Raw genomic sequence first — 26,416 nt, 5'->3', positions numbered from 1 at the left:
GGGGAACAGAGGAAAGAAAAAGGGGCACGGACCGCGTACAGGCAGCGGGGGAAGACAGACAACAGCAGTCACAGACACAACAATGAAAATACAGGCAATACAATAAAAGCAAAAAAGCGGAGGATGAGACAACAGAAGAGATGGTGGGGGACCAAGGACTAAAAGGTAATCAGACCATTTTTATCACTTGGAAGGTTAATGGAATGAGGAGTTCCCCCAGGCAGAGACTGTTAGAAGCGGCTGTATCTAGTTGGCAGAGGTATACACTTCTGACAAATAGGGACACACCTTTTCTAGTCAGGGCAAGGGGATCACACCCTTAGATAACCCCTGCTCACCCCCTTGGTAGCTTGGCAAAGCAGACAGGCTTATCTCAGAGGCAGTGCGTTAAGCATTGATGACCACATACAGTAATAAAGTGAATACACTACAAATGGACACAACACAGTAGTATTATAAAAATAAGGATTTTTATATAAGGCTTAGCACAAGACCAAATAACGACAAAAATATACCACAATCTTAATAAATACTCTTGGAAGGAAAAATAATAGTTCAAGCGTAGTTTCTTCTTAGCACAAAGTCTTTAGTATCAAAAGCAACTCTTCTTCTCTAAAACACAGTTCTTGGCAACAATGTAACCCACATGGGAGTCACACGACGTCGAGGCAAAGTTAATCCAAAGGTTCGGCGTCGACCGCGAGGAGCGCTACGTCGAGCCCGGAGTCGCACAGACCCCCACAACACAGTACCTTGGAAAAGTGAAGCACTCGATGATCAGCGGCGTCGAGATGTCCGGCGTCGCGTCTTCGGCGTCGATCGGGCCTCGGAGTCGGGGAGATCTGCAGCGGCGTCGACCGAAGTCAGGCAGGAGCAGCGCTCACGAGGTGAAGCAGGATACGGCGTCGTCGATGTCGATGTTGCAAGAGTGAGCAGAGCTCACGGCGTCGAGAGGGCTCGATGTCGATGCGATTAGCAGCGGCGTCGACACAGGGTCACTTGGAGCTGGAGCCGAACTCGCTACTCACTGGCGTCGCTACTGGCGTCGATCGGGCCCGGCGGCCGGCGTCGAAGGTGCGGGACACTGGAGCCGTTACTCACGATGTCGAGCTGGATTCGGCGGCGTCCGTCGGCGTCGAGATTGCTGGATTCTTCAGAGGTGCTGGAGTCACAAGTTCCAGCAAACAGCACTTTAAGCAGATGAAGTCCTTTAGCCCTGTGACTTCAACAGGAGACTGGCACTCTTCCAGCCCTTGGAGATTTTCTTAGCAAAGATTGAGAGTACACACACAGTTCCTCTCTCCTGGTTCCTTGGCAAAAATAAAGAAGCAATGCAGGATTCCCCCAACAAACAGCACTCTGGCAGAAGGGGTAGGCAGTCCTTAGATCAGCAGGCTTCTTGTCCTTGGTTCAGGTTTCCTTGTCAGAAGTGATCTAAATTCTTGGTTCAGGGGTCCTTCTCTTATACCCCTTTTTGGCTTTGATCCCTTTGTCCATGCAGGGGAATTTCCCCCCATCTTGGGTTTGTTGTGGGTGTTGCCAGGCCGAAGCACCTGGCCTATTCACTGTGCAGGGCAGAGTCTTCAGCCGCCCAGCAGGAGCGGAGCCAGCATTGTCACTGGCAGGGGCAGGGCCATCAGTTGCCCGGCAGGAGGTGGGCCAGGAAAGTCCCAGGCAGGCACAGAGTCATCAGTCACCTGGCAGGGGGGCGGAGCCATCATTGTATCAGGCAGGGCAGGCTATCAGGAGCTACTCTTCCCCTACTCTCAATGCAAATGCCCCACTCACCCCACACTGACTCATTCAGACCTCTGGAGCCACCCAGCTCCTGTCACACGCACACCAGAACCAGCAGAGACCGGTAGACAGTTAGACAAGAAAATAGCTACTTTCTAAAAGTGCTATTTTCAAACACAGAGTCCAAAAACCATCCACACAAACGGATGCGTTATTAAACCCTGAGTTCAGGGATACCAAACTCGACATTGTACCAGGCTCCCCGAGCCCGCTAGGATTATAGCATTAATAATCCTGGCAGCCCATTCTAACTGATGGAGAGCAGGTCACCTTACACTAGTGAAAAACAAATATGGCTGTAATTCACTATTAGGACATGCCAACCTTGTCAGGCTTGTCCTACCTTATGCTTACAATGCACCCTGCCCGTGGGCCTACCATAGGGGTGACTAACATGAAGTTAAGGGAAGGTTTAGGGACTGGCAAGTAGGTGTACTTGCGCAGTCTGCGTGACAGTACCAGACTGCACGTGGTCTAGCAATGGTAGACCTTAAGACATACTTTTACTAGGCCGCTCTTGTGGGTGGCACAACACGTGCTGCAGGCCCACTAGCAGCATTTGTATTTACAAGCCCTGGCACTCCTGGTGCACTCTACTAGGGACTGACAGTAAACCAAATAAGCCAAACATGGAATTCAATCAATACAGCAATTTCACATAAGGAGCACTTGCACTGTGGCACTGATCAGCAGTGGCACAGTGCCCAAAGCATTTACCAGCAAAAACATCGTAAACAGAGGAGGCAAACAGAAAAAATGGAGGAGAGACTCATGCCAATGATGCCAGGTCTAACACGTGTCCCCTCCAGCTGAAATGTGGGGAGGACTACCCTTACCCTAGGGAGTCCTCATCACTAAGGCGGAAAAATCTGGACAGACCATCAGCATTGGCGTGATCTGTGCCAGGGCGGTGTTCCACCGTGAAGTCCATCCCCTGTAGGGAAATGGACCACCTCAACAGCTTTGGACTCTCACCCCTCATCTGCATCAACCATCTGAGGGGCCTGTGGTCTGTCTGAACCCGGAAGTGAGTCCCAAACAGGTAGGGTCTTAGCTTCTTCAGCGCCCAGACCACAGCAAATGCTTCTCTCTCTATCGCACTCCACCTCTGTTCCCTGGAAAGTAACCTCCTACTGATGAAGGCTACAGGTAAGTCTCGGCCCTCTTCATTCACCTGAGCTAGAACAGCCCCCACGCCATGCTCTGAAGCGTCCGTCTGGACAACAAATTCTTTAGAAAAGTCGGGTGCCTGGAGTATGGGTGCTGTGCACATTGCAGTTTTCAGGGTGTCAAAGGCCGTCTGACAGGCGTCAGTCCAGATCACAAGTCGTGGCTGCTTCCTGGAAGTCAGCGAAGTCAAGGGGTGCACAATGTTACCATAATCCTTGACAAATCTCCTGTAGTAACCCGTGAGACCCAAGAAAGCTCTCACCTGAGTCTGGGTTTTGGGCGGTGCCCACGCCAGGATGGTATCAATCTTGGGTTGCAGGGGGGCCACCTTGCCGCTCCTTACTTGGTGCCCCAAGTACACCACTGAACCCTGCCCAATCTGGCACTTACTGGCTTTGATTGTGAGGCCTGCTCTGCGCAGGGCCAACAACACTTCCTGGAGGTGGCGCAAGTGTTCCTCCCAGCTGGCGCTGAACACTGCGATGTCGTCCAGGTAGGCGGCACTGAAATCCTCCAGTCCAGCCAAGACCTGGTTGACCAACCTCTGGAAGGTGGCAGGGGCATTCTTCATCCCAAAGGGCATAGCCCGGAACTGGTAGTGCCCATCTGGTGTGGAGAATGCTGACCTCTCTTTTGCCCCATCAGTCAAGGCGATCTGCCAGTACCCAGACGTTAAATCAAACGTACTAAGGTACCGGGCAGCCCCCAACCGATCTATGAGCTCATCAGCTCTGGGGATGGGGTGCGCGTCAGTCTTTGTGACTGAATTGAGTCCTCGGTAATCCACACAGAACCGAAGTTCCGGTGAAGCACCAGGCGCTGCAGCCTTTGGGACCAAGACCACTGGGCTGGCCCAAGGACTGCTAGAGGACTCAACCACCCCTAAGGCAAACATTTTGGAGACCTCCTCCTTGATGTATGCTCTGACATTGTCAGTCACTCTGTAAGCCTTGTGCTTCACAGGCGTGCTGTCCCCGGTGTCCACATCATGGACACACCACTGAGTGACACCAGGAATCAAGGAAAACAGATCAGGGAATTGTCCCAACAATTGGCAACAATCCTGCTGCTGTTCAGGGGTCAGTGTGTCAGAGAGGACAACACCATCCACTGACCCATCTTGCTCTTTTGCAGACAGGAGGTCAGGAAGAGGCTCACTCTCCTCCTCCATTCCAGCATCTGTAGCTAGGAGCATGCCCACTTCGGACCTTTCTAAGTGGGGCTTTAAACGGTTGACATGCAGGACCCGCAAGGGGTTCCTGGGAGATTCCAAGTCCACCATGTAGGTGACATCGCTCTTTTTCTCCACAACCTTAAATGGTCCAGTCCACCTGTCCTTGAGCGCACAAGGTTCCACAGGGGACATAACCCAAACTTTCTGTCCATGCTGAAGCTCTACCAGAGTGGCCTTCTGGTCGTACCACCGCTTCATCTCTTCCTGGCTGGCCTCCAGATTTGCCTGAGCAAGATCTCTGAAGCGCCTAGTCTGGTTCCTAAAGGCCAGCATGTAACTGTATACATCTTGGGAAGGTTTCCTGGGAGATTGCTCCCAGCCTTCTTTGACCAGACTCAAAGGTCCTCTTACTGGGTGACCATACAAGAGCTCAAAGGGGCTGAACCCTAGAGACTTTTGTGGCACCTCACGGTAAGCAAACAACAGGCATGGCAAGAGGACGTCCCATTTACGCCTCATTGGTTCTTCAAGACCCATAATCATGCCTTTAAGGGTACGGTTGAATCTTTCAACCAACCCATTACCTTGAGGGTGGTAAGGAGTGGTGAACTTGTAAGTTACCCCACACTCCTTCCACAAAGACTTCATATAGTTGGAAATGAAGTTGGTGCCCCGGTCTGACACCACCTCTCTGGGGAATCCCATTCGGGAAAAAACACCCATCAGTGCCCGTCCCACCACGGGGGCCGTCACCGTTCTGAGAGGGATGGCTTCCGGGTACCGTGTGGCATGGTCCACAAGACCAGGATGAACCTGTTGCCCAGGGCTGTCTTGGGGTCCAGGGGCCCAACAATGTCAATCCCCACCCGGTCAAAGGGGGTACTGACTACGGGAAAAGGTTGGAGGGGAGCCTTCTGCTTCCGCCCGCTTTTCCCACTTGCCTGGCAAGTTTGACAGGTCTTGCAATGGATATCTGTATCCCTTCGCATCTGAGGCCAATAAAAATGGGTGACAAGCCTGTCATAGGTCTTGTCGTTCCCCAGATGTCCAGCTAACGGAACGTCATGAGCCAAACCCAGTAGGAACGCACTGAAGCGCTGGGGTACCACCAGCAGACGGGCTGACCCAGGCTCAGCAGCCTTAGGCTCGCTATACAGGAGGTTGTTCTCCCAGTAAACAAAATGTGACCCTGACTGATCACCTGCGGTTTGGGCTGAGGCCTGCTGCCTCATACCCACAAGAGAAGGGCACACTTTCTGTTCTGAACAGAATTCCTCCCTGGAGGGACCACCATCATGCTGCCAGTGGGTCAGCTCGGGTAGGTCTCCCAGCTCAGCAACTTGTTCACCTGTGGGTTCCAGGGCATACCCCTCGAGGTCTGCCTCCTCCTGGACCACGGGAACTACGGGGGACGGCTTCCCGCACCCCCTGCCTCTTCTCTTCACAGCTGGGTCCTGGGCCTTACTTTCAGGCTCCAGAACACCATCAACACCCTTACTTGCTGTCATCGATCGAGTGGTTGCACACACCCACTCTGGCACACCCAACATTTTCAAATGTGTCTCCCTCTCCACCTTAGCCCAAGGGGAGTCTTCTAAATCATCGCCCAGGAGACAATCAACAGGCATGGCGGGCCTTACAGCAACTTGAAGAGTACCTGAAACTCCCCCCCATTCAAAGCAAACTTGAGCTACTTCACACTCTCTCTGGGAGTTGTCAGCAGCTATCACAGGGTAGAATGCGTGGGGAACAACCTGCTCTCTGGACACCAAGTGACACTTGACAGCTGTCACACTCGCTCCGGTGTCTCTGAGAGCTTCCACTCTATGGCCATTAATGGTCACCCACTGCCGATATTTCTTAGTGTTACTAGGCAGAGGGGGTGGAGGGACCAATTCCATGTCTCCTAGAGAGACCAGGGACATCTCTGCGGGACCCTCCCCACCATGGGCAACCATTGTCGTGTATTTCTATAGGTTTTGAATCGATCCCCCTATTCCTGACCCTATTCTGGTTAAACTACCTAGCTAGTTAACTAACAGTCAGCCCATGAGGCAAGAAATCCCCCATGATGCAGATACCGTTATCTGACGCAGTCACACTACGGCACAGGAACGTGTTATCTGATTAGGTCATAACGCTTGAGATCTAATTAGACAAGCGACATTCCTCCAGCCCCTGATAAGGCATACGACGTTCTCATAACAAATCAAACCTATGACAACCTGGAAAATCCGTGCGGCCATTGTTTTGATTTCACAGAGAACTTTTGCAAAAGAATGTGCTAACGAGCAAGTCGTATGACATCTTTATTGACGTACCTATGTCCATCCTTACGTCAATCTCGGCACCTTTAAGGTATAAATATTGCCGACCTTGCCCTATGCAGACACACGCGTGGTGACAAGACGGAGCAGCCATACTTGCCGAAGCCGAGAGCAGAAGCAGACCCCGCAGGCAGCAGCCCCGCCTTCCTGACGCGCTGAGAGACGCGCTACTATCTCAAGCCGAGAGACCCAGCACCGGCGCTTCTGGGCAGCCCTCGCAGGCAGCCTGGAATATCGAGAGCAGAGAAAGAGATACCATTCCTCATTCATCCTAAATTCCAGGTACAGAACTGAATAACCCCTCCTAGAGAATTCTTTAGTTATTCACTTGGCAAAAACAAACTTAACTTAAACTGTAACTTTCTATTCCCGCCCACGCATTAGACTTAGGTCAGGTACACGGGGTAGGCGTATTTAGAAACACCAGTTGAGTACGTTTAGTCAAATGTATATGTGTATGTAAATATATTTTAATCATTTTAAACATCATATGGCTTAGAAACCATATCAATGTTTTTACAGTATTATTTTATACTATTGCTTCTAATGTATGCACTTTACTTAACTATAAGTATTGCAATAATATCGATCCATTTCTCTTGTACGAGAAAAGAGACTGATCAATAAATAACATCTTTTATTGAACACGCCCGTCTCTTCCTTTTCTCTACATTCTGATGAGACTAAGAATGCACGTACTGACTGAGTAAAATAATTGCCTTGTGCTCACACGACTCTTGAGATTGACTCTTGATTAGGGGAGAGCAAAGTTGTCATGTTCTATGGTTGTCAGAAACTAAATCCCTTCTTGTCTAATCAGGGGAGTTAATCCTTCCTTGAACATTCGAGAAAGTTTCTAGCGAACTCTGAGCTTAGCTGGCAAACCCAAAAATTAAGTCTAGTTTCGACAGTAGTAGACCTAGTTAACGTCTGGCCTAGGCCTTTACTGCTGTAGGTACTATTCCAATGCGCAGAGCCTATTGGGAAAATAGGAGCTACACTACATGGCGCCCAACGCGTTTGGAAAGGGCGATAAAACTAACGTAAGACATTTAGAGTAACTCAGTCGTGCTTTCTCACTCAGACCCCTTTTCCCAAATACTCCAAAGACGTCTGGAGTGGGTGAAAGGTTATTATATCCTCCAAAACCTCGTAGGAGGGAACTCCTATGTATGGTTCTTTGTCTAGTCAACGTTGAAGGATAAAACAGTTCCAAAATATTGTGCATCTAATCTCTGTTTCCATAAGAAACCTGATCTGCAAACAAACATAATACCATCCTGTCTGTAAAATGGCAGAGAGTGATGATGAAAGAGAGGCAATTAGATTAGCTACTGAAATAGCAGATGCTGATGCTACCATGCAAACAGCAGACCCGGATATAATACTCATCCAGGTCGCCAAAAGGAGATCTATTACCTTAAAACTTATAGAAAATGGACTGACACCTAGAGGTGGCACAGTCATATTCGTAATTGAGGCACACGAATATCGGCAGACAGAGGTATACTATACATGGATACATTTTCCAGCAGCAAATGCTGTAACAAAGTACTTCCACTATTACAAAGTAGAGGAACCTCCTGAAACGTACACTCCTTTCGAGGAGGTGGAAGTACCACTCAAATTCCAAGAGCATTTGCTCTTATTTGATGGCGCCCTAAAACATAACAATCACATTACAAGGCTCGGTCCTTTAGGAAGACCAGGAGCAACGTGGCCGGTCCTAGCCGGATACACACCACATCCAGACATCGAAAGAATGCCTGCAGCAGAGCTGTTAATACAGCTAAAACAACTACTAAAAATTCACAGACAATTAGTTCAGTATGTAATGCGGACTTCAACAATTCAGCCAGCGATTAAACTACCACAGCTGACCCCTCACCAGGGGAACACAAATAAAATTACACCACAGAACATCCAATCCTGCCTAGGTAAAGTTCCAGCTAAACGGGAACAAATACCATTCTGGTTGGCACAGAAAATTACCCAAATAGAGGCGGTGTTTCCTGACACCACCCCATTAGAAAAACACAGGATTCTGACTATATGTCTCCCAATGGGAATCGCACCACACATTGAGGACTGTGACACTTGGGGTACAGTCTTTGCTTCCATCTATACAAAAACGCACGGTGTTCCATCCATTTCGGTGATACCAGATGTGCTAAAACAAATTCAAGATGAATACGGTCCAGAACCTGCTTTAACTCTTGGTATGAAATTACTGAAAGACTTCAAGCAGGTCTCGGCTATATTATTAGCCAACATAAAAGGTGAAGCAGCAAACGTGGCGATCCGCCAGAGGTTAAAAGAGACAGATATAGCAGACCAACCAGCTGAAATTGCCAGAATCATAGAAAAATCCTATGAAGTACTAGGCAGAGATAGTCTAGGTGGAATACCAGTAAAACCGCAACTGACTACAAGTCCAGAAAAAATGTTTTTTAATAATAATAATAATTCACCAAAAAAGAACTGGGATGGGAACAAACAATCCAATCCTAAAGAAAAGAAATTCCAGTCCAGAGGAAGGTCTCCTAGGCGAAGAGAGAAATCTCCAAACCCGAGACAAAGGTCACCCCAGAGTGACCCCTCTGGGAATAGATATAACCTTAGAAATAGGGATAATATTAAAAAACCTGATAGATATCAAGACATTGATACACGTCCCTCTCAATCTTTTCAGAATTCCTCGCAGAAATCGGAAAGAAGAGGACGATCAGAAGAGCACGCCAAGTCCAAAGACAAGGAACCTGCTCAACTGAAAAAGAAATTACAATTTCCAAAAAAGAAGGTAGCCAGTATCAAGGTAGTTAACAATGCCGAGAATACTGAGGACACAACTGAAAAACGGAGAGTGGGCTCAGACAATGCTAGACAGCGCAGCAGAGGTGAGCATAGCTCGCAAAGTCCTTATGAATCATCTGGAGACAGTGGACACGAATGAATACCTTCAAGTGGAAACTGCAGATACCAGAGTTAGCAAGCCCCACAAAATATACGAGATAACATTACGTATAGAGGGAGATAAGACTAGGAAAATAAGGGGACTATTTTGGGATAACCTCTCCAAGGGTTATGACATCCTTCTAGCTGAAAAAGACTGGCCACCAGAGTTTGTCAGGGAGTGCCCTCATGGCGAAGAAGTAATTATGCCTGCCTTCTCGAATCAAATGCCGATTCATAAAAAATATACACTTGCTAGAAAGTGGGCAGTGGCCTTAGCACCTGCTTTATATAAAAATCATGTAGGATGGGATGAGGATTCTCCTCCTCACAAAATCCAGTTAAAATCACAACCAACTGCACAAAGGCAGTACCCAATTAAGCAAGAAGCTAAAAAACAAGTAAATGAAATACTAGATCAGCTAGAATACCAGGGGGTGATTGAAACTTGCACCTCACAAATGAACAATCCCTTGTTTCCGGTCTCCAAACCAGACAATTCATATCGCCTAGTTTTGGATTACCGACACCTTAACACATGTTGCAAAACTTTTGCAGTGCAAAACTCACACAGTGCTGCACTAATGAATAACATAGTGCGCAAAAAATACAAAACAACCTTGGACATCTCCAATGGATTCTTTTGTCAAAACATAGCACCAGAGAGCAGATATTTAACAGCTTTCTCAGTAAATGGCACTCAAAAACAATTCTGTCGGTTAGCCCAGGGGTACAAGAACAGCCCGGGGGTATTCTCAGCGAGAGTAACAGAATTACTACAACTATATGATGATGAAGCACTATCTTATGTCGATGACATTTACTTAACAGATGATGACTTGGAGACTCACTTGAAAAGAGTGAACACCATAATACTTGGTTTCGCTGCAGAGGGTTACAAATTCAACTTCAAAAAGTCCAGAATTGCCCATCTGACGGTCCTATTCTTAGGATATGAGCTATCAAGTGAAGGTAAAAGCCTGGCAGACAATTTCCTAGAGAAATGTGCCGTTATCCAAGCTCCTAAAACACTAAAAAACCTACAGTCAATTTTAGGCTTCCTAAATTTCGGAAGAACATACATTGCAAATTACGCAGAAAGGGTGAAACCCCTTTACGATCTAATTAAACCAGACTTTAAAAGATCCAGTTGGACTCAAACACACACAGAAATTTTGAGATCCTTACAAACAGACATGCTAATTAAGACAAAATTAGAAACCCGTGATAATACACGCAACCTTGTGATCCGAGTCATCCCAGGGAGATGCGGATTCACATACCTGACCTCTAATGAGGGAGAAAAGGTACCAATTGCATTCAAATCACACTTGTACACTAAGGCTGAAATGAAATTTAGCCCAACGGAAAAAATTCTTACAGCAACACAGACAGCTATAGCAAAAGAACGAGCCCTGGCACAAGGTAAACGAATAATAATCGTTACACCAATACCAGCCTTAGAGGCGGTAACAAAGGCAAGCATTCCAAATGCTAAAGCACTCCATCCAAGATGGATACAATGGGCTAACTCTCTTGCTGCAACAGACGTGATGTACGAATTTGATCCTTATTTAAAAACACAAGAATTTCTCCAATATGAATTTGAATGTCCTCCGCCAACCGAAATTCTGCCTCTAGATGACTACGGCTGTATAATATATACAGACGGATCAGCACAACCCGCAGTAGGGGGTAAACAAGCTTACAGTGCTGCGTGCGCGATTGTTAAAGGTCGTTGGCACGAAGGGAAATTTAAACCAACCCTCACTAAAACACAATCCCTAGGAGATTGTACAGCTCAGCGAGCTGAATTACTAGCATTCAAGATGGCGCTTGAAAATACCGATAGAGAATTCCCCACGCTCATAGTGTGCGATTCGTATTATTGCGTTCAATCTTATAATGAATACTTGCAGATCTGGCTTCAGAATGGTTTCAAGGATGCGAAAGGTGGCACAATCAAGCATAAAATGCTCTGGGAACAAGTAGCTCTTTTACAAAAAGAACTACCAAAGACTCACGTGATACATACACTGAGTCATCAACGTGATGGCGTTCACGTTGCAGGGAATTCATTGGCTGATGAGGCCGCGAAGGCAGCTGTGCAAACGGCTTCCGTAGCTGCCGTCACCCGGTCAAAAACAAAAATAGACAGCGAAATATTACAAGCTGTCAGCGCTTCAGAAAAGGATTCGATAGAACCACTCCCTAAAGGCTTTCCAGTAAAATACTCATACATAACTGATACAAACAATGTTCCTTTTGCTCGAATCCCTGGAGTGGGGGATAGGGCAATTCCAAACATGGAACATAGGTTAGGACTGATAATAGCGGCACACGAAGGGCTTGCTTCTACCCATGCTGGCGTCTCAGCCACTGTATCATTATTAAAACAGAGATACTGGTGGCCACAAATGAGAAGACAAACAAGGAACTATGTTCTAGCATGTGAAATATGTCAAAAAATGAAAGTATCAACTGTGAGACGTCCAGCACAGACGCCCCTTCTAATCTCGGATAAACCATTAGCCTGTGTTTATCTAGACCACTGCGGTCCCTTACAAAGGGATGGTAACTATAAATATATCTTGGTCGCAGTGGACTCATGCACGAGATTCATATGGATGTGGCCCCAGCGAACGGCTGACGCCAGAACTGTTATAAAAGATTTGCGAGTCTTTATCGGCACATACGCAATTGGCATTCTGCATTCGGACAATGGTCCTGCTTTTAGCTCTCGGGCTTATAAGGAGGCCATGGTCAGCATGGGCGTGCAATTGCGGTACTCTTGTCCATTTCACCCTGAGGGGAACGGAATTGTTGAAAGAAAAAACCGTGACATAAAGCAATCTATAACGGCAAAGGTATTAGGTTCGGGAGCTGGGTGGGTCAAACATCTAATAAGTGTCCAACGTAGTCTAAATAACTTGCCAAGAAATTCTCTGAAGGGATTCAGTCCGTACGAATTATTATTCGGAACTAGGATGTTGATCTCTGACCTTGATAGTCAGACTTCAGTGGTAATAGAAAAAACCTTTGATGTCAAAGACCGTTTGGCTATTTTGCAGGACTTAAACAAAACAAGAAAAGACCTGAGCAACATACAGTTGAAACAACAGCCAACAACCACTGAAGAATCACCACCTGTCCCAGCAAGACCTGTCTGGATTCCAAAAGTCGGGGATCTAGTCAGGGAGAAGATCGCGGTAAAGAAGGAATTTGGGCCTTCTTACAGAAAAGCAGTTCCTGTCTTGTCTGTCAACGGGACAAGATCAGTTGTACTACCGCCACTTGCTGGAAAAAAGGAGAACCGAGTTGTATCCATCGACCTGGTAAAACCACAACATGTGGCCGATAACAAACGGTAGGCCAAGTGGACTCCCAATAAGTAGCAGAACACCAAGGTTTGCTACCAGTACAGAGGTCCTAACAAAGAGGCTCATCACATTCGAAACGCCTAAAGAAGAACAACAAGGACTATGCAACAATGCAATAGAACTCAGACCTCTGAAAACCCAAATAAAGACATTTAGCAGAGACACACCAATCTACAATGAAGTTCCAAGTGAAAATGCAAGAAACAAAAATTCTGAACCAATTGGAACAATTGACAGAACTGCATCTGGTTACTTCATCAACTTCGATGATTCCTCTGAAGGTTTCAGCGAACAAAAGACACAGCCATCATCAAAATCCTTTAAAGACAAAGCTAAGGAACTTTTGAAACAACTGAAAGAAACATATCTGGTTACTCCATGGATTGAATTTTGGGTGGGTTTTGGTGCATTTATCCTCATACTTTGGCTCATCATGGTATTTACCTTGGGACGCTTCATTGAGGGAAAATATGCTAAAATGGACACAGCAAGTCAGAACATCAACTTGGTCCTCAAACCACACACATCTTCACACGTCGAGAAACGAGAACTTTCTTCAGAACTTTCTTCAGCCAACTTCACAGCAATTCCAATACCTGGTGGGGTAGCCTGGGACAACACTGACTATGAAATTTATGGTCCGGTCGAGATCCTGAAATATCCACACCAAATCAAGATCTCCTTGAGTGACTTTGCAAAACCAAACTCATTTGCTGATGATTGGGACTTTGAAAGTATAAACAATATGATGTCTGACTTAGTAATGTCTGCTAAATTTACAAAACATGATTATTTGCAAGGTTCTACAAATTATGATAGTATGTATTGCTATAACCATTATGGTAACCATTTCTTGCATAAATCTGCACAACCTAGAAATGTTTTAAATTATAATCAATGGGAAGATTGTGCTACACCTCCAAAAGGGAGCTCTAGAACCGTTTATGACAAATATTCATATTTTTCAGGTTTTAACATAACTAATGCTGAAACATTTTATTACAAATTGTCAAACAAGACAGGGATGAAAACCATGATAACCAACACGAAATTGATATATTCAGATTCATTCTTTGAAAAAATGAATACTTTTGGATTTGATTATTGGGACAAAAATGTTGATTTGAAAAGTGTTTGGGGTACAAAAGAATGGCAAGTACAGGGTATAGAAGCTTTGTTTAGAGCCTGCATGATCCCAGAACAAATGATATTTTTAAATGACACTGTTCAACAAACCACCTGTCTTGGCTTAGCCAAAATCAAAGATTTAAATAACCTGTCTATTCCAAAGCCAACAATGTTTAGCAATAACTCTGATACAGATGAAGAAATAGACATAAGCCATATACTTAACCAAAACAGAAAACATCCTGATTGGAAACAATGGTTGATCTGGCCCACAGATACAAATAACTGTCAAGATAGATTCCTGAATAAAACACAGGGTTTCAAAATGACCAGGCCAGGCCCTAGATATCCTCAAAGACATCACCCAGGGATAATAACAACCTACAGTGTGGGCAAATTATGCCTTCAATGGCTACAAACTTCCACACTGCCTGAAATTAAGCAACACCTAACTTTACTTACTGATGGTGCTGACTTGCGTGATTTCATACTGGGACCACGCAAACAGCGTCAAAAGCGTTTCATAGCAGCCTCTGTATATGCAGCATACAATGAGGCCTGGAAGGTTACTCAAATTGAAACAGCAGAGAAAATACGTGAAATTGATCGTATTAATTTGGAAAAATCACTTTCTGTAGTGGACAATGGGTTAATGACTCTGTCCTCCAGAATATTTTCATTGGACAGCATTGTGTCTTCAGCAATCGACATATTATCGCAAGACTTACTGTTATTACAACATGGTCAGTCGCAATTGCGCTCTATTGTACAGCTTGGCTGGACGTTACAAAATCTGCGTTCAGGCTATGTGCCTTGGCGTTTAATCAACACAACGTCACTATTCCAAATCTTTAACCTTACTGATAGACAAATCGGTATGGCGCAGAAGGGTGCTGATTATACAATCTTGAGCATTGAAAAACTAGAAAGATTACCAATGACAATGTCAGAACGACCTGTCAGTGAATGGATAATCCACGGAATCATAAATATTCCAATCTCAACCTTCAGGTTTCAATACTGCCAAAAATATATACAGGCTGGCATGTACGAGAAATTGGGAAAGGGGTACCTTAAAACAACTTGGAACCTGCCCTATTCACATGCATGTGTCAGTAACAAAGGACAGAAAGTGTTTCTTAGTGGCAACAATTGTGCTATGTCACTAAGCGGCACGCTTCTGTGTAACGGTATTAGTTTGCACGGAGCCTGTGAAGGGAATTCATACAACCTTTCATGTCACCAGCAAGGCGCACCTGCAACTGAAATAGAACCATTCTTTCAAAGACTCTATAATGGGAGTTACATTCTTATTGTAGACCGCAGATGTTGTAGTCTTATGCCCGGGACTCCTTATCTCGTCACCACGACGGCGAAGGTCAAGTGCTGTGGACGTTCTTTGTTCCCCAGCTCCTTACCAGACAGGGAGGCAAGGGCATGGCCCGGTTTGAAAATTACTTCTATTCGAATAGACACTTTAAGCAGAATGAAAACAGTGCTTCTTCAGACGCCTACAAGGCTCACGTCATCAAAAGAAACGTATGATCTACAAGTCGCAAGGACGACTGCAGAGATACATACATTATTATCAACTAATTCCCCCGTACATTTCGCGGAAATCCTGAGCGAAATCTTAAATATTTCTGATACCATTGGGGTCTCAAAGGTATTTAAGACAGTATTTTCGATGGCATTAACACCATTCAAAGCCATACTGGGTATTTTTCCAGATTTCGTCCATTCGATTTTTGGCGGACTTCCCCTGATCCTGGGACTAATTGCAGGAATCCTATTCCTAGTCCTTATTTTTCGTTATGGCAACCCATGTCACAGATCAAACTCTCGCGACAATGGAAGATACGATCCTAGCCATTGGATACCGGGACCGGATATCAAAAATCCTGGGACTCTCCCGGCTTAGAGACCTAAACATGACTTGGTTTCTATCATTTCGACCAATGTGGCAAAGGTGTGTTTTACCTGTACTAAGGTGTCTGCTATGCGGAGAAGAATGCGTGTTAGACACCTGTCTGACGCTACAATCGGATGCGCCGGTGGATGCAGATACACTGTTGGTTCCTACCAAGGTTCACGCACTGTGCTGCCCTCAAAGGCTGCCAATTCTGATGACGGCATTCCTGGAATCTTCACCACTACGATTGAAGAGTAGTGAAGTTCAAGATGAAAGCAGCATCGAACAGGTACGACCTTCTGTCAGCAATGCAAATCAGAATGTCAATGGAGACAATCATGCGCACGAATGCATGGTTACCCCTATTTCCGACTTAGTGGAACTTTCCCATGAAGCTGTTGACAGTTTTTTCGAAAGCCTGAATGATATGATGTTCTCTCCGGAACAGAAATAGAGACTTTTGAGTAAACTCGCACACGGCGTTCCCTGAATTCGGCCTTCAACCTTTAAAAATAAAGTCACATGAACAATTACAATCCAGTTCACGGACAGCAACTTTTTTCAGCAAGCCCTTAAAATATTTTTCTATATATTTTTTCCCCGGGACACTGATCTTCTGCTTAAAGTAAGAAACTATTCCTAGAGAACTAAGATTTCTATTTTAGATACTTTATATAGACTTTAGCTGCCCGCTGGTATGTTCACAAATATTTTATTATGTGATGAAATGGTCTCGACCTTCCTTTCTGTATAGCTATATTAAGAGCCATTTCATGTGTATTTCTCATATACCAAAAAGCAATAATGCATTACAATGCGTGTTTACTTTTGCATTTAATTCATAGCTTAAGTGCATACAATATATATGACTGCAATTTTTCAGTATATTTGAAAATTTCGAAATGCATTTATGTATTTTGGGGTGGTAAGGTATACACTATACTCTATAGTATGTTGTACTATGTTATACTATGCATAGATTAGTAGATATGACCATAGTTAGCGTGGAGTGGGTGTCGTGTATTTCTATAGGTTCTGAATCGATCCCCCTATTCCTGACCCTATTCTGGTTAAACTACCTAGCTAGTTAACTAACAGTCAGCCCATGAGGCAAGAAATCCCCCATGATGCAGATACCGTTATCTGACGCAGTCACACTACGGCACAGGAACGTGTTATCTGATTAGGTCATAACGCTTGAGATCTAATTAGACAAGCGACATTCCTCCAGCCCCTGATAAGGCATACGACGTTCTCATAACAAATCAAACCTATGACAACCTGGAAAATCCGTGCGGCCATTGTTTTGATTTCACAGAGAACTTTTGCAAAAGAATGTGCTAACGAGCAAGTCGTATGACATCTTTATTGACGTACCTATGTCCATCCTTACGTCAATCTCGGCACCTTTAAGGTATAAATATTGCCGACCTTGCCCTATGCAGACACACGCGTGGTGACAAGACGGAGCAGCCATACTTGCCGAAGCCGAGAGCAGAAGCAGACCCAGCAGGCAGCAGCCCCGCCTTCCTGACGCGCTGAGAGACGCGCTGCTATCTCAAGCCGAGAGACCCAGCACCGGCGCTTCTGGGCAGCCCTCGCAGGCAGCCTGGAATATCGAGAGCAGAGAAAGAGATACCATTCCTCATTCATCCTAAATTCCAGGTACAGAACTGAATAACCCCTCCTAGAGAATTCTTTAGTTATTCACTTGGCAAAAACAAACTTAACTTAAACTGTAACTTTCTATTCCCGCCCACGCATTAGACTTAGGTCAGGTACACGGGGTAGGCGTATTTAGAAACACCAGTTGAGTACGTTTAGTCAAATGTATATGTGTATGTAAATATATTTTAATCATTTTAAACATCATATGGCTTAGAAACCATATCAATGTTTTTACAGTATTATTTTATACTATTGCTTCTAATGTATGCACTTTACTTAACTATAAGTATTGCAATAATATCGATCCATTTCTCTTGTACGAGAAAAGAGACTGATCAATAAATAACATCTTTTATTGAACACGCCCGTCTCTTCCTTTTCTCTACATTCTGATGAGACTAAGAATGCACGTACTGACTGAGTAAAATAATTGCCTTGTGCTCACACGACTCTTGAGATTGACTCTTGATTAGGGGAGAGCAAAGTTGTCATGTTCTATGGTTGTCAGAAACTAAATCCCTTCTTGTCTAATCAGGGGAGTTAATCCTTCCTTGAACATTCGAGAAAGTTTCTAGCGAACTCTGAGCTTAGCTGGCAAACCCAAAAATTAAGTCTAGTTTCGACAGTAGTAGACCTAGTTAACGTCTGGCCTAGGCCTTTACTGCTGTAGGTACTATTCCAATGCGCAGAGCCTATTGGGAAAATAGGAGCTACACTACACCATCTCCTCCCCTCCCAGGGCTACACTCGCCAACTGACGGGGGGCGGCACGTGGTGGTGCACTAGAGTTCTTCTAGGGACACTGGGGATCATAAAACCGGTGTCCCACCTGCTTACAAGCGAAGCAGGTCATTGGGCCCATACGAACAGGTTTACCTGTCGGGGCCTCTGATTTCTTCTCTGTGGGAGGCTGGGAACCCTTCCCTTGGTTCCCTTGGGGATTACTTTGGGGCCCTTTCTGGAACTCCCTCTGTTTACCCTTGTCCCCCCCACTCTTCTGCTGGGGACCCTGCCCACCTTTGGCTGAGTCTCCCACTGGACCCTTGTGGACCCTGGTACTGACCCAGCGGTCCGCCTCTTCAGCAAGTTTTCTAGGGTTAGATATCTTGCTATCAATAAGGTGCTGGCGCAGCTCTGGAAAACAGTTATTAGACAAGTGCTCCCAAGCAAACAAATCATAAAGAGCATCATAACTTTCCACTTTGCTGCCCTTTACCCAACCATCCAAGGCTCTGCAAAAATATGACACATATTCCACCCACGTGGTACCAGGCAACTTCTTACATTCTCTAAAGGTCTGTCTGTACTTTTCTGGGGTTAGGCCATACCTTAACATTAAAGCATCTTTCATATGAGTATAAGACATCCTATCCTCAACAGGCATGTCTAACAGGGTATCTCTTCCCTCATTCACAAAGCGACCCCACAACCCCGCTCCCCAATCCTTCTCAGGGACCCGGTGGGCCAACAATGCTAACTCATATGCTTTAAACCATTGACCAATATCCTCATTCTTCTGAAAATCTTTGATCACATCTTTGGGAAAATAGAACCTACTTTCTGCAGGCACAGATGGGATGCTGCCACCAGAGGGATTCAATTCTAACTCTTTAGCTTTGAGCTCCAACTCCCTCATCCTGGTATCACGCTCAAAAGCTAACTTCCCTCTTTCAAACTCTAACCTTTTGATCTCCATATCAGCTTCTCTCCTGCCTCTTGCATTCTCTATTTTCAACTGCCCATTTATCTTAAGTTTTGCCATTTCCATGTTGTAAGCTCGCTCTTTCTCCCTTTCTTCTCTTTCTTCAGGAGAAAGACCCTTGGAGGAAACACTGCTGCCAGGAGGGGATGTGGGCCCATTCACTGGCACCTCCTCCTCCCCTTCCCCTGTCGGTACCACCACCGGATCAGAGGGATCTCTGGCCTCTAACCAGGCCTGCAATGCTTTGAGATAATCTGGCCTCCTTGAAATGCCTGTGGTAGGAATTTGCAACTACTTGCAAAAGGATTTCAGCTTCTTTAACGGATAGTCGTTCATCTTACTCCTATCAAATTCCTCCTCAACAACAGGTGTAGTGCCTCCAGCATTACTCATGGTCAAAACTGGCAGTTTCAAAAATCAAGCTTCAGGAAAGCGGAGAACAAAAATAGAATATCAAACCAAGTAGATTGTGAATGCGCTATGGTCTGCTTTCACTATGTAGCGTACACTAATCACTGCATATGGGTCATAAATGCAAAGTTCAAATCCTCACCGCTGCCCCACCAATGTTAGAAGCGGCTGTCTCTAGTTGGCAGAGGTATACACTTCTGACAAATAGGGACACACCTTTTCTAGTCAGGGCAAGGGGATCACACCCTTAGATAACCCCTGCTCACCCCCTTGGTAGCTTGGCAAAGCAGACAGGCTTATCTCAGAGGCAGTGCGTTAAGCATTGATGACCACATACAGTAATAAAGTGAATACAATACAAATGGACACAACACAGTAGTATTATAAAAATAAGGACTTTTATATAAGGCTTAGCACAAGACCAAATAACGACAAAAATATACCACAATCTTAATAAATACTCTTGGAAGGAAAAATAATAGTTCAAGCGTAGTTTCTTCTTAGCACAAAGTCTTTAGTATCAAAAGCAACTCTTCTTCTCTAAAACACAGTTCTTGGCAACAATGTAACCCACACGGGAGTCACACGACGTCGAGGCGAAGTTAATCCAAAGGTTCGGCGTCGACCGCCAGGAGCGCTACGTCGAGCCCGGAGTCGCACAGACCCCCACAACACAGTACCTTGGAAAAGTGAAGCACTCGATGATCAGCGGCGTCGAGATGTCCGGCGTCGCGTCTTCGGCGTTGATCGGGCCTCGGAGTCGGGGCGATCTGCAGCGGCGTCGACCGAAGTCAGGCAGGAGCAGCGCTCACGAGGTGAAGCAGGATACGGCGTCGTCGATGTCGATGTTGCAAGAGTTAGCAGCGCTCACGGCGTCGAGAGGGCTCGATGTCGATGCGATCAGCAGCGGCGTCGACACAGGGTCACTTGGAGCTGGAGCCGAACTCGCTACTCACTGGCGTCGCTACTGGCGTCGATCGGGCCCGGCGGCCGGCGTCGAAGGTGCGGGACACTGGAGCCGTTACTCACGATGTCGAGCTGGATTCGGCGGCGTCCGTCGGCGTCGAGATTGCTGGATTCTTCAGAGGTGCTGGAGTCACAAGTTCCAGCAAACAGCACTTTAAGCAGATGAAGTCCTTTAGCCCTGTGACTTCAACAGGAGACTGGCACTCTTCCAGCCCTTGGAGATTTTCTTAGCGAAGATTGAGAGTACACACACAGTTCCTCTCTCCTGGTTCCTTGGCAAAAATAAAGAAGCAATGCAGGATTCCCCCAACAAACAGCACTCTGGCAGAAGGGGTAGGCAGTCCTTAGATCAGCAGGCTTCTTGTCCTTGGTTCAGGTTTCCTTGTCAGAAGTGATCTAAATTCTTGGTTCAGGGGTCCTTCGCTTATACCCCTTTTTGGCTTTGATCCCTTTGTCCATGCAGGGGAATTTCCCCCCATCTTGGGTTTGTTGTGGGTGTTGCCAGGCCGAAGCACCTGGCCTATTCACTGTGCAGGGCAGAGTCTTCAGCCGCCCAGCAGGAGCGGAGCCAGCATTGTCACTGGCAGGGGCAGGGCCATCAGTTGCCCGGCAGGAGGTGGGCCAGGAAAGTCCCAGGCAGGCACAGAGTCATCAGTCACCTGGCAGGGGGGCGGAGCCATCATTGTATCAGGCAGGGCAGGCTATCAGGAGCTACTCTTCCCCTACTCTCAATGCAAATGCCCCACTCACCCCACACTGACTCATTCAGACCTCTGGAGCCACCCAGCTCCTGTCACACGCACACCAGAACCAGCAGAGACCGGTAGACAGTTAGACAAGAAAATAGCTACTTTCTAAAAGTGCTATTTTCAAACACAGAGTCCAAAAAACATCCACACAAACGGATGCGTTATTAAACCCTGAGTTCAGGGATACCAAACTCGACATTGCACCAGGCTCCCCGAGCCCACTAGGATTATAGCATTAATAATCCTGGCAGCCCATTCTAACTGATGGAGAGCAGGTTACCTTACACTAGTGAAAAACGAATATGGCTGTAATTCACTATTAGGACATGCCAACCTTGTCAGGCTTGTCCTACCTTATGCTTACAATGCACCCTGCCCGTGGGCCTACCATAGGGGTGACTAACATGAAGTTAAGGGAAGGTTTAGGGACTGGCAAGTAGGTGTACTTGCGCAGTCTGCGTGACAGTACCAGACTGCACGTGGTCTAGCAATGGTAGACCTTCAGACATACTTTTACTAGGCCGCTCTTGTGGGTGGCACAACACGTGCTGCAGGCCCACTAGCAGCATTTGTATTTACAAGCCCTGGCACTCCTGGTGCACTCTACTAGGGACTGACAGTAAACCAAATAAGCCAAACATGGAATTCAATCAATACAGCAATTTCACATAGGGAGCACTTGCACTGTGGCACTGATCAGCAGTGGCACAGTGCCCAAAGCATTTACCAGCAAAAACATCGTAAACAGAGGAGGCAAACAGAAAAAATGGAGGAGAGACTCATGCCAATGATGCCAGGTCTAACAGAGACTAATTCTTAAATATTTGGAATTGTCAAGCGCTCAGATTTGTCTACTGCAGGAGACCCATTAGAGCATAACTGAAAGCCGACTATTTTTTTCCAAAGTTCATTGGATTAAATATTTCACTGTGTCCCATCAGACATCACATAACAGAGGAGTAGCAATACTGGTGAAACAAGGCATTTCTTGCTCTATAAGGGAAACCCAAACTGACGCATCCGGGAGATGGTTAGTGGTTAAAATGGCATTAAACAACGTAGATATAACTTGTGCTTCATTTTATGGCCCTAACGTTGATGACTCTTCATATTTGCTCAAATTGCAATCAATATTGATGCTGGAGTCACTGCCTTATATCCTAGGTGGAGATTTTAATGTGCTATTGAATCCCGTAAACGACAGGTCTAATTTGAGTCACTATATAGGGGCACCTAGGATACGTCGAAAGCTGTTAAATATGATCCACGACTTAGGTTTGGCGGATGTTTGGAGAGCTAAGGAGGGTGCCCAACCGGGCTTTACATTTTACAGTAAGAAATTTGGACATTATTCTAGGATTGATTATGTCTTTATAGACAGACAATCCCTTACTGATATTAAGGAGATAGTCGTAAAGCCGAGTCACCTTTCAGATCATGCTCCTCTGCAGTTTGTCTTTCAGAGCAATGGTTTGCAGCAATAGTCTAGATGGACGTTAAAGAGAGCTATGCTTCTTAATACGAAAGTAATTGATTCCATCAAGTCATTTTCTTCGGAATTTTTTCCACACAATATTGGGTCCTCAACCTTTGACTATATTTGGGATGCCTATAAGGCCTGCCTAAGTAGGAGATTACATGGCATTATACGTGCTAAAAATAGGGCAGAGGCCAAGATATTGAAGGATATCGAGGGAAGAATTAGTCAGCTAGAGTTGAATAGAATAGGCTTAAACAGTGAAGACTCAGAACGACTCTCGCAAATTTTACAGGAACTAGACGAGGCAAGACAACAGTATAGAGGGAAACTGGATGCGAGATGTAAAGCTCAATGGGATTCAAGAAATATGGAAAACTTTGAGTACGGGGAGAAAGCAGGAGCATTATTGGCTTGGAAAGCCAGAGTCGATCGCGCTAATAATGATATTAAAGAACTAATTATAAATAGCAATGGGGAAACATCAAGTAAAGTAGAGGATATGCAAACCTGCCTCCTTTCGATATTTTCAGACCTATATAAAGAAAATATCGCTCCATCCTCTGAAACTGTACATATATGGCTGAGCAGTAAAATATTGCCAATCCTATCTGAGGAGGGCAGGAACAGTTTAGATGCCCCTATTACTGTTGAAGAAATAGCAGAGCAGATAAAGAAATCAAAAAACAAAAAAGCCACAGGTTCGGACTCGCTTCCAAGCGAAGTTTACAAACACCTAATAGATGAGTTGTCCCCCGTGTTGGGTACAATTTTTAATTCTGTTTATTCACCTGCAGGTAGAGTGCCCAATTCATGGAAAGAGGCAATTATTGTTTTGATTTTGAAGCCGGGTAAAGACCGTTTCCGGGCGGACTCCTATCGGCCAATCTCCCTGCTGAATGCTGATTATAAGATCTTTATGGGCATTCTAGCGGGGAGATTGGCTACATTGGCACCCAAGTTGATACATACAGACCAGAAGGGGTTTGTGGCCGGCAGGCACATTGAAGATCAGACCCACCTTTTAATTGGAAATATGGATCTAGCTATACAAAGATCGGAACCCTTGGCCGTAGTCGCATTGGATGCGGCCAAGGCGTTCGACAGAGTCTGCTGGGTGTATTATGGGCGGTCTTGGAGGCAATGGGGATTGGCCCGGTATTCATTCAGACTTTACTGAACTGCTATAAAGGTGCTTTTGCGCGGATCCTCCTTAATGGCTCATTAACACCTGGCTTTAATATACAGCGGGGAACCAGGTAGGGGTGCCCTATTTCCCCGTAATCTGTTCAATTTATATATCGAACCGCTGGCACAAGCCATAAGGCTAGACGAATCAATTGACCCATTCCGGTCTGGGCCTTATAGCTCTAAATTGGCCCTCTACGCAGATGACCTGATATTATACACAAGTGATCCAGCTGTGGCGATTCCTCGGATTGAGGAGTTGTTGGTAGAATTCAGGTCTATCTCAGGTTATGAGGTTAATAGAACAAAAACAGAGGTCATGTGTTGGAATTTAGATCAATGGATGGGCACAGTGAGCTCTGAGTTCAGAAATCTGGGGATATACATTGTGAAGGAATTGGATAAAATCCCCCAGTTAAATCTTAATAGAATAATCAGAGAAATAGACTGTCTGTTTAGTAGATGGAGGAATCTTCCATTAACCATTTATGGGAAAGTTAACCTCGTGAAAATGGTTATTCTCCCCAAGCTTTCATATCTATTTTCAACCATACCTTTAACCTTTCCAAAAAAAAACATCAGTAAGGTGCAGAGTAAGATAGGAAGTTTTATTTGACTTAGAAAAAGCTTATACGAAGACTGCTTAAAGGGGGGCTGGCTCTCCCCGACATCAGCCTGTATGCAGTGGCATTCCAGTTTAAGAGCATTCGGATGCTACTCATTAAACCAGATGAGTCAACCTGAGGCAGATTGTTGGGAGAAATGGTGAGAGTTGAAGGGGGAGGTGGAGGTGAGGCCTTTTTGTATAAGTTTGGTTCCCCGAGATTCTTCAAGCGGGTTCTTCTGAAGGTCATAAAAGCAGCCCTGGAGGTGTGGTACAGGGTAAGGGTTAGTTGGGGTGTTGGTTACTATTCAGATCTGGTCCCTGTTTGGGATTCACCCGGAACTCCGGATTGTCTGAGAGATACCTTGGCAATACTAATAAAGAGGGCAGGAATTACTACTTGGACGGAATTGATGGATGGTGAGGGGGTACATCCATAGGAATATTTAAGAGCAAAGGTAGGGACCGGACTATCTAGATTTAAGTATCTCCAGTTAGTATCCTGGTATGCAGCAGAACGGGATGAGATAAAAGGTAATGGGGAAATTGAGAGGCTATGTCAATCCATCTTACCAGTTAAAAAGGAAATATCTGGTGGTATAATTATCTATTAAAGGTTGAATATCCTGGGACCCCTCCCTCAGAGGCGACCTGGAGCCATGGCATTGCAGGCAGCGGCCTTGTTTGAATCATCTTTTAAGACACTATATAAGTTTATAAAGCCCGCCTGTTTGAAAAAGAACCCTTTTTTTGTCGCCAATAGACTTTATTATACGCCCTACAAAATTGCAAAATTTGCTCCAACACCTCCACCTAAATGTCCGAGATGTCAGACCCCGTTAGCAAACGATATACATATTTTTTACGGTTGTAAAGAATTGGATCATTTTTGGGAAGAGGTGGGGTATACACTGCTGGGAGGCTTTAAGACTAGGGTGGAGGTCAATCTATCCTTGGTCCTATTTGGAGACGACGGTTTGTTTTGTCAGACTGCCTCGTGGCAGGATAAAGGTCTCTTACTTTATATGATCCTACTGGCAAGGAGAGAAATCTGCAGGAGATGGAAAGACTCCCACCCCCCGAAAAGAGAGGACTGGCTTAAAGCAACATTTGTCATGGCCGGGCTGGAATATGAGAGAGCAGAGGATAAGCCATCTAACATCTGGCATCCTCTAATGAGTTGGGGAAGAAATCTAAGACTCAACCAGTTGGTCCAATGATTACACCATGTCCCCTAAAAAGGGGAGAGGTCAGGTGACCCAAGTGAATGCGGTAAGCCAAGTCGTCCCCAGTTAGAGAATAAGGCTGTATAAGTTCCGTAAAGACTTGACAAGGGGAGATGAGGACAAAAAAAAAAAACATATCTTAAAGGGACTTGCTCTGACGTTTTTTTCTTAAATCCCTTTACAGCAAAAGTTTCAGCAAGCCAAGTGGTCATACAAGAATCAGTTCCCTTTGTTGCAATGTGCTAGTGCTGATGAAGTTGGTGTGCATATGATTATGAGGGTGAAACAATGTTCGACTTTTGATGCTTTATCCATTTGAATAAATTTGTGAATCTTATGGATGGATCCTTCACTAAAATACTGGATACACACTAAGTATTAGACATCTGGGAAATATATAATTATAGGTACTGACATTTATTATCAAATAAACATCTGCGTTTAAGTTATTTTTGAACATCATTGTTTTACTTCAAACATAATTCATAACATCTGTAATTTAAATGGACAGTAACGTACATTATGGTTAAATGTATGCACATTTAAAAGGAGTACATTTTTGGTGATAATGTGACTTTCTTTTCA

The 26,416-nt window shown here is 45.3% G+C and overlaps 1 protein-coding gene across 2 annotated transcripts in view; it reads right to left on the bottom strand.

Moving 5' to 3' along the window:
• The window catches only part of DOCK11 (dedicator of cytokinesis 11), a 1,219,508-nt gene that overhangs the window by 55,609 nt on the left and 1,137,483 nt on the right, over positions 1-26,416 (bottom strand). The window lies entirely within an intron of this gene.

Source organism: Lissotriton helveticus, chromosome 4_1, assembly GCF_964261635.1.
Source record: "Lissotriton helveticus chromosome 4_1, aLisHel1.1, whole genome shotgun sequence".
Classification (NCBI taxonomy): domain Eukaryota; kingdom Metazoa; phylum Chordata; class Amphibia; order Caudata; family Salamandridae; genus Lissotriton; species Lissotriton helveticus.
Note: the sequence above shows the minus strand (reverse complement) of the source record. Positions and strands in the feature narration are given on the sequence as shown.